Below are 8,243 nucleotides of genomic sequence, written 5' to 3' on the forward strand. Positions count from 1 at the left end.
CATGTCTACATGACTTAAATCCATCTCTCATTTCTGTAGTATCTTCTGCTTATAAAAGTAACACATGTTCATTAGAAAAAGTACAAAAAAATTGATGCCCCATTTTTTTCTTTAGATCTGGATGTCCACATCTAAAGGACCAGAGAATTCAATAATAGTAGAAAAAAATGATGTCACAAAAATCTGTCCTACCCTAGCATGCCTGGGAACTACATTTAAAAGTCTGTTCTCACAAGTTATTGGCAAAATAAACTCTGATACGTTCATGGTATGCAGCTGTGAAAAATAAAAATTTAGTTGTATTTCTTACAGGAAAAATGTTTATGTCATCAAATTCATACATGCAAACAGAAAATCCAAAAGGATTCATACTGAAATGCTAATTTGACATTTGAGTTAGGTATTTTGACATTCTGGATGCTTTTGTTTTTCTTTTTTTCTTTTATCTTATCTCATTTGTTTAATAATAAAATGGGGTATATTTCTTTGCTATTCTAGTGTTAAGCATTTTTGGGGGTAGGGATACTGATATTAAGGCAGATGCCCTATCCCAGGTACTCCATTGATCTGAGAACACAACACTGCTTGCTTATCAATTAAGTCACAAAGGTAACAGTTAACTAAAATGTTTTGTTGGTATATCTTTCAGTATAACATAATATATCTCTCACTATAAAATGTGTTTTTCAAAAAGTATTTTCCATTAGGACATATGGTCATTATTAGCACATACCAGATTATAACCTATAGCAGAAATTTTTCTCTTGTTCTCTCTTTCATGATGAATGATTATTCCCTTTAGTAGAATGGTTTTATATTACAAAAAAAAAAATCAGTACAGTTTGGTCTGTTAAACTAAAATTGAGCAACTCTGGGGTCCCAGATCTTTCTCTAACAACATGTGAGACATCAGCTAAGCCCTGACAACCTTACTTAAGCAAGCTAGATGATGATTTCTAAGGTCCCATTCAATGTTTTTAGTCCATGCTTCAAAATAACTCTTTTTGCTGATAACAGCAAGTAGGGACTTGTAATGTTCCCTTTTTTATTCAGGGACTGGCTCCACCAAGTAGAGGTATCCCTTGAGCTAGCTTAAATAAGAGAATTTTATACTATGTTCGCAGTGGACAATCTTATAAGAATCCAAGGCCAGAAACCAAAAGTGTTGTCAGATTGCATTGGTTTAGAACGGGAAAGTATGAAACTATGGCTGGCTGGTGTGGCTCAGTTGGTTGGAAGCATCACCCGGTAAACCGGAATGTTGCAGGTTCAATTTCCTGTCATGGCACATGCCCAGGATGTGGGTTCAGTTCCTGTCCAGGTGTGTATGAGAGGCAACCAACCAATGTTTCTGTCTTACATATATGTTTCTCTTCCTCTCCCCCTACTTCCCTTCCTCTTTCTCTAAAATTAATAAGCATGTCCTTCAGTGAGGATTAAAAAAAGAAAGAAACTAAGGTTATTTAAATTCTCATGTATCTTAAAGAAAACTAGAAAGAGAAGAAATCAGTTGGCACTTCTGCTAAATCCTAATTCTTTCTCTAGCTGATAAATTATATTAAATTTGATTTATTTAAAAAATAGAGGAGATTATATAGGTTTTCCCTGGAAGTCAAGAAATGTATCTATCTAGCCATCTACCTATCTATCTGTCTACTATCTAGCTACCTAGCTATCTACCTATCTACCTACTGTTGCTGGGGAAGTCAGGCTCTTTCATGGAATAGTGAGAAAAGCATTTCACCGACACATGCTCAGGAGAATGTGGTGTGGCTGTGGTAAGATTTATTCAGGTGGAAATAGAAGGCTGCTTTTGTGTCCTATCTCTGTCCAGCTGTATCTTGAGCAATGCCAAACAAAGGCCAATGTCCAGATTTTCTGTTCCATTGTTCTCGCATTAGCAGTCTCAGTCCCCGCCCAGGTAGTTTAGCACTGTTCCTGGCTGTGCCGCTGTACCCAGGCTTCTACCTGGAGCCTGCATTTGGAATCCACAGCTGCTAGACCCGTGTGGTTGCTACCAAAAGAACGTATGAATGAAAGGGGTGAGCACATGTTCCTAAATGAGAGAGAGAGAGAGAGCTTCTTTGTTAAGCTGGGTTATATTATCTTGGGTTTGAGATGAACTAGGCTCTTTTTCAAAATAACAAATCAACTTCCCAAGCTTTTGCAGACTTTGGATTGACCCGCCTCCCAACCAATCCTTTCTTCCCTCAGGCTAGATTGACAGGCCTCTATGGTCAATCACCTCCCGCAGCATCCTTTTGACTTTTATTACACATGTTCTTATCTTCTCCTGCTCCCCTGAGAAGCTGGCACTGAAGGGTATACAATGCTCCTGGAGAGATTTTCTATTTGCCCCAAGGATTGAGTCTCCTCAGTGGTAATCCCCTGAAGTGTTTGAATGAGTCTGTAAATGCTGTCCTGGTGAAGCAAGCAGGCTCATGTTTCCTAGTTGGTTATGCCTAATGGTGTCCAGTTGCCTTTGCTTCCTTTCTTTATTAATAAATAGCTAACTATGCTAACACTTCCCCCCTGAATATGTCTGGCTTTGTAATCTTACAATGGTAAATGGATGAAGATCTCACATCTGTAGCTGCTTTTTGAAGTCAAGGGGCATAGTCCTGCCTATCCCCAGGCCCAGAGGCACTTCCTACCTGCTAAAGGAAGAAAGGAGCAAAAAGGAAGGGGGGTTTTCATGTAGGGGAGAGGGATTTTGCAAGGTCCAGGTCAGTCCTCTGTCCTTAGGAGGTGTCACACATGATGTCCAAAGGCTGGCAATGTTGCATAAGCTGGCATCCTTGCTGTATTCTGGGGGGTAACAAATATGACAAGAAGGTAAAAAACATAGTCCCAAAATGAGGAAAATTATAGAAATTAGAGGTCCGGTGAGAGGTAAAAACTAGGTGATAGAGGGAGGGGCTAACTTTACAGTGTCCCAGATTAAGTTGGAGGAGTGGCTTCCATAGCAGAAAGTATGTCACACCTGTCTGAAGTCCCCTTATATACCATGCTTAAACTAGGCTAAGGTGAACATTTTAAGATTTCCTCCCTGAAGACCATTGAGCCTCCTTTGTTTGAATCAATTTGGACATAAAAGGGAAAGCGGTTTCAGGTGAAGCTGATAGACTGCCCTGTACTTCACCAACTCAAACTTTAGTCCTGACAACAAGTCAATCCAGTCAAACCATTGAGTCTCATTTCAGGATGTGATGAAGCAGAAGGGCTTCTAAAGTGAGGCCTATACTGTGTAAACAGGCAATCTGGTAAATAAAGGTGTATAGGTTTCATAGGTATATAGATATATACCCTATTAAAACAGAAGAAAAAACACAAAGGTTAATGGACACAGCAAATCATAAACCAGTTTCTCAGTCTACAAGACTATCAGTTGAGAAGATTTCCAAATGCAAGGCTTTGCTAGAATTTAAGTGAGCAGTGACAATTTGACAGATCCTCTTTGTCTGCATTGTGAACATCTCTGGTGATATCATCAGGTGCTAAGGTAAATTTTGTATGGCATACACAGACACCACCTTAGAAAAAGTTTTAGTTCCTAATAATTTCCAGTCCAAAAATGGGAGAAAAAATTAAACATTAATTTGGAAGGTTGAGAAAAACGAGAAGAATTCAGGAACCAGTCCTGTTTACAAGTAAAAAAAAAACAACAAAAACTTTGAAGGCAGTTAACTGCACTGAAGTTCAACATCCACAACGATGCATTGTGATTTCCATTGAAAGACAATTTTTCTCCTTAAAATAACCCTAATTTTTTATCAAAGAGACTGCATTAAGTCCAGCATTAATTTGGCCTGATTATTTGCATAAACACAACAAGAATAGCAATTGATCACACAGGCTCTTTCAAATCTGCTTTGCTGGAATCTCATAAGGAATCTTCAGATTGGTCTTTAATTGGTCATTCAGGGTATAGAAGCTGAGGCACACGGTTACAATCAGGCTTTATCTCTAATATTTATAGGTTTGAGTAAATTCCTCAAGTTCTTGAGATCTCCAAAAATGTCTTGATATTCCTTCCTTGCCATCTTTCAGGAAAGCAACTTTTGTTCCTTATCTGGAAAGACTGCCATGAACCATGTGACCAAGCAGGGTAACAAGCTATTTTTGCAGTGGGCTTTTATTAGCTTCAAAAGTCAATCTCAACTCCTTAAGGATTTCTGGTGGCATCTGGAATTCAGGCATGTGTCTCTTAGACATGACATTCCAGTCATGGTGTTGGTTAATAAACCACAATTGGAAATTGGTTTTTATTAATTTCATGCAAAGAAATGTATTGTCATCATTCGCTCATTAAGAATTGCCAAATTCTGGATGAATCAGTAGGGAGAAAAATATAAAGCAAAAGGAAAATCCTTGTCCTTTTAACACAGTGGAAAAGACCAGATTCTAGCCCTAGCTGGCGTGGTTCAGTGGATTGAGTGCTTCTCTGCAAACCAAAGCATCACCAGTTCAATTCCCAGTCAGGGCACATGGCTGGATTGCAGGCCAGGTCCCCAGCAAGGGGCACGCGAGATACAACCACACACTGATGTTTCTCTCCATCTCTTTCTCCCTCCCTTCCCTTCTCTAAAAATAAATAAATAAAGTCTCTGAAAAACAAATGAACTCAAAATCTATATTAGATAGCTAAAAGTAAGCAATTAGCATTCATTAGATTGACAAACACGGTCCATAATTTTTAGAAACATACGCTTCTTGATTGGCAAACACACTTTTGAGAAACATATGTAGCTCACTGATCTAGAAAGTTTGAACCCCTAAAATAAATTAAATTGATTTGCTCAGATAGCTAAAGTTTTTCTCTCTTGATAAGATTTACCTCCCAGAATTTTGCATTTTAAAAGATGATCCAGATAAGAGTTTTTGGAGACCAGTTATATGCACTTCAAAGGCAGACTTTGGTTTCATAAAGCCAATTATCTATAAGCCCTTTCCTTGAGGAATCCAGAGACATTTTTTTGCCAGTTGACAAGTCTGAACCTAAACAGGGTTTCTCAGGGCACTGTAGATGGAGACTATCATCTGTTGTCTTTGAGGAGAGATAACTTTTGTCCCTGTAAAAGAAGGAGAAAAATCTTTCTTTCTAGTAAAAGAGGGTTATATTGGGTAACTGATGGAGTCATAAACATGCTCAGCGCTCACAGACCAAGACCCAGGATGGCCTGTGGCCCATTTGCTAACCGAGGGGTCCCACAGCCTGTTCCCGCCTGTGCCGGCTGCGTGGTCTGTTCCACAGCCTGTGTCTTGCCTGTCCTCTGATGTGGGCAAAGACCTTCCTGAAGTGGCAATACAATTTGTCCAGGTGTGGAGCCTTACCAACAGTCAGAGACATGGCTAATTGAATTTATTTAAAACTCCACATGGGTGATTCTGATGATCTTTGTTTCAACTAGCCTTACCAGAGGTTCCCAACCTCGAGTTTGTTGCCTTCGGTAGAAAAACTTGTCCTACAATTCTGGTCTTTAGTTGGGTAAGTAACCTGCTTCCCTGTCTTTTGTATTCCCAACAGCTTGGTACTTCAGGTGGCCTAGTAATGTTAAGACAGCCACTCCCAGGAGGGCAGGGAGCTTTCCTGTTAAACTGTCCTAGCTGGCACGCAGAGGTTAACACCCTTGTCCTGGGGCAAATCCTCTTGCCCGCCTCTAGATAGATTAACAAACATTTAATCAGTCTCCAGATTAGTCTATACAAACCACCCATTTCTGTGAGCACTTGAATTTGAGGCTTCTTTAGTTCCTGTATACCTATAGGAGCATAAATGAGAACTAAGTGTTTGGTCATCCATGTGTTGCAGGAGATGGTGCTTCTTTAGTTCCTGTATACCTATAGGAGCATAAATGAGGACTAAGTGTTTGGTCATCTGTGTGTTGCAGGAGATAGCATAGAAGAAGAGACTGCCACTGCTGTTGCTGGCCTGCGGCTAGCATCCTGGTTGCCAGGCAACACTTTTAATACTTAGGTAGCAGCTAGGAATGAGTGGCCAGAAGGGAAATAAAGGCAGGGCCCTCACCATTACAATATAACAAAGAACTTAATACATGAGGTTAAAAGCAAAAGCTCACACACTGACCATGGTCTGATAAGGCTGCCTTCAGTCCAGAACAAGGCAAGTAAACTATGACAGTGTAGGGGGGAGGAGCCCTTGAAAGTCTATGTGTATCATCTCCATCAGTTGGGAAAAGGAGAACGTTGAGACTGTGTATTCATCCCTAGGCCTAGGAGAGAGAAGGGGAGGGGGACTACAGTGCCCAAAGAAAAGCTCCTAAAACAACTTTTTTTAATTGCCTGCTCCCCATCATCTGTACAAAATGAGCAAATAGAGTCTGGAGCAAGATAAGGATTCTGGCTAACAGACTCCCACCCATACCTATGTTTGGGTAGTCATGTCTCCTCAGAAAGCTGACATCACCTTTACCTGCCAATCAAACTGTAACTTCTTCACCCCCAGCCCACCAATTACATAAGTCCTCAGAACAAAGGACTCTTTTGCTCTGCTGGCCTCCCAGCTTCTAACCACCTGGCCCCTGGCCATCTGGGTGCTAGCCACTGAGCCTCTGGCCACCCTACTTTTACCACCCTTGCTCTAGCCACCCTTGCTTTTGCTCTCCCATTCACTAATAAACTTTGCTTGAATGTTAATAGACTCGCTGATCTGTAATTCTTTACTACATCTGCGAGAAGAACCAGGGTTTCTCCCATAACACCATAATATCGACAAGCCACTGAGTTTGAGGTAGGAGCTAAAAGCACAGCAGCAGCTGCAAGTCCCAAGTGGGTGCTCTGGCTTTGATGCCTTAGCAAAGTGAGTTTGCTGGGGTAACTGGGGCTTCGAGTTAGGGGAAGAACATGCAGCAGCTCCAGCCAGAGGCTTTCTCTGCATCCAGGCTGTGTACATGAGCAGCATTTTAGCTGGTGCCCGTCCATGACACCCAGTCCCTGACGCCCAGTCCCAGGCCGCACAGAGACAGGCCACTGGGCTAGGGAGTGCATGGAGCCATAGGCCCAAGTGGTCTGAGCCACACCGTAAGCCTGTGGGACTAGGCGCATCCACTGGTTGGAAGAGGGAAAATTCCCAAGATACTTCTGGGCAGCGGACCCAAGTTCAGTCTGAGCCCTAGAGATGGAAGGCCCTCCCTGCATGGTCTGAGCCAAGAGGAGACAGTGGGGAGGGGAAAAGGGGAAAAGGAGCTCTGTGCTCAGGTTGCCACTATACCCCTTGGAAGTGCTCAGTCATTCATTTCCCAGTTGCCTGGAGATTGGGAGTGATGAGAATATTGTCAGCTGATGGCTCACAGATGAAGAAAGGAGCTTCACCCCAGTTGATATCCAGTTCCCAACTACATTTAAAAAAAAAACTATGGAAGGAGGAAGCAATCTTAGTGAAGAGTTGGCAAGTCAGCACTTTGGTACCATCTGTGGTCCAAGCATTCTGGAGAATAATTGACAGTATAATCCAGAACTTTTCTTGCTGATCATACTCCTCAGCCTAGAAATACTACTTAAACAAACATTCCCCAAAATTATTAAGAATGTGCACAGACACAAGCTATCAAGATTTTTATTCAATTATTCAGTATGTTTCGTTAAGAAACAAACTAAATCCTCATACCATAAGGGCTTGTTGAGTAATGTATACCATAGAATACAACAAAGCCATTATAAAGGAGGTGGCATCAGCTCTATTGATATGAGAACTAATCTCGGTAAAGGGCTGAGTGAAGAAGGCAAGTTATGAAACAGTATATATTTTACTTTTTTTTTTTTCAAATCATTATATAAATGCACAGGAAACACCTATAAAATGATATACCAAAATACTGACAGTGACTACCTATGATAGTGGTGGGTAGGTTAGGTAGGATTTTAATTCCATTATTTTTATTTTATGTATTTATTGAATGATTTATAGAACATACATGTTTACTGTATTATTAAAAGACCAACAATTATTTTAAAAATAAATGACTCCAGTTGTCCTCAATTATAAACTGTGTTGATAAACATATTACAAACTCTCAAATAATCCCCATTTCAGAGATAGAACTTCAACTTTCCTCCCTATTATATTTGTGTTTACCTCCTGTCACATATATTTATGGGGAGAAATATTTAAGTGAGAAAAATAAATTTTTGGTTCTCACACAAAGACCAAGCCCATGTTTGTTCTATTGGGGGCTAGTGTTCATTTTCAAATTTTTCACAATAAATAACCAAATGGTGTCCTG

The sequence above is a fragment of the Pteronotus mesoamericanus genome, unplaced genomic scaffold, assembly GCF_021234165.1.
Source record: "Pteronotus mesoamericanus isolate MK-2021 breed Mesoamerican mustached bat unplaced genomic scaffold, CSHL_Meso_final scaffold_85, whole genome shotgun sequence".
Taxonomy (NCBI): Eukaryota; Metazoa; Chordata; class Mammalia; order Chiroptera; family Mormoopidae; genus Pteronotus; species Pteronotus mesoamericanus.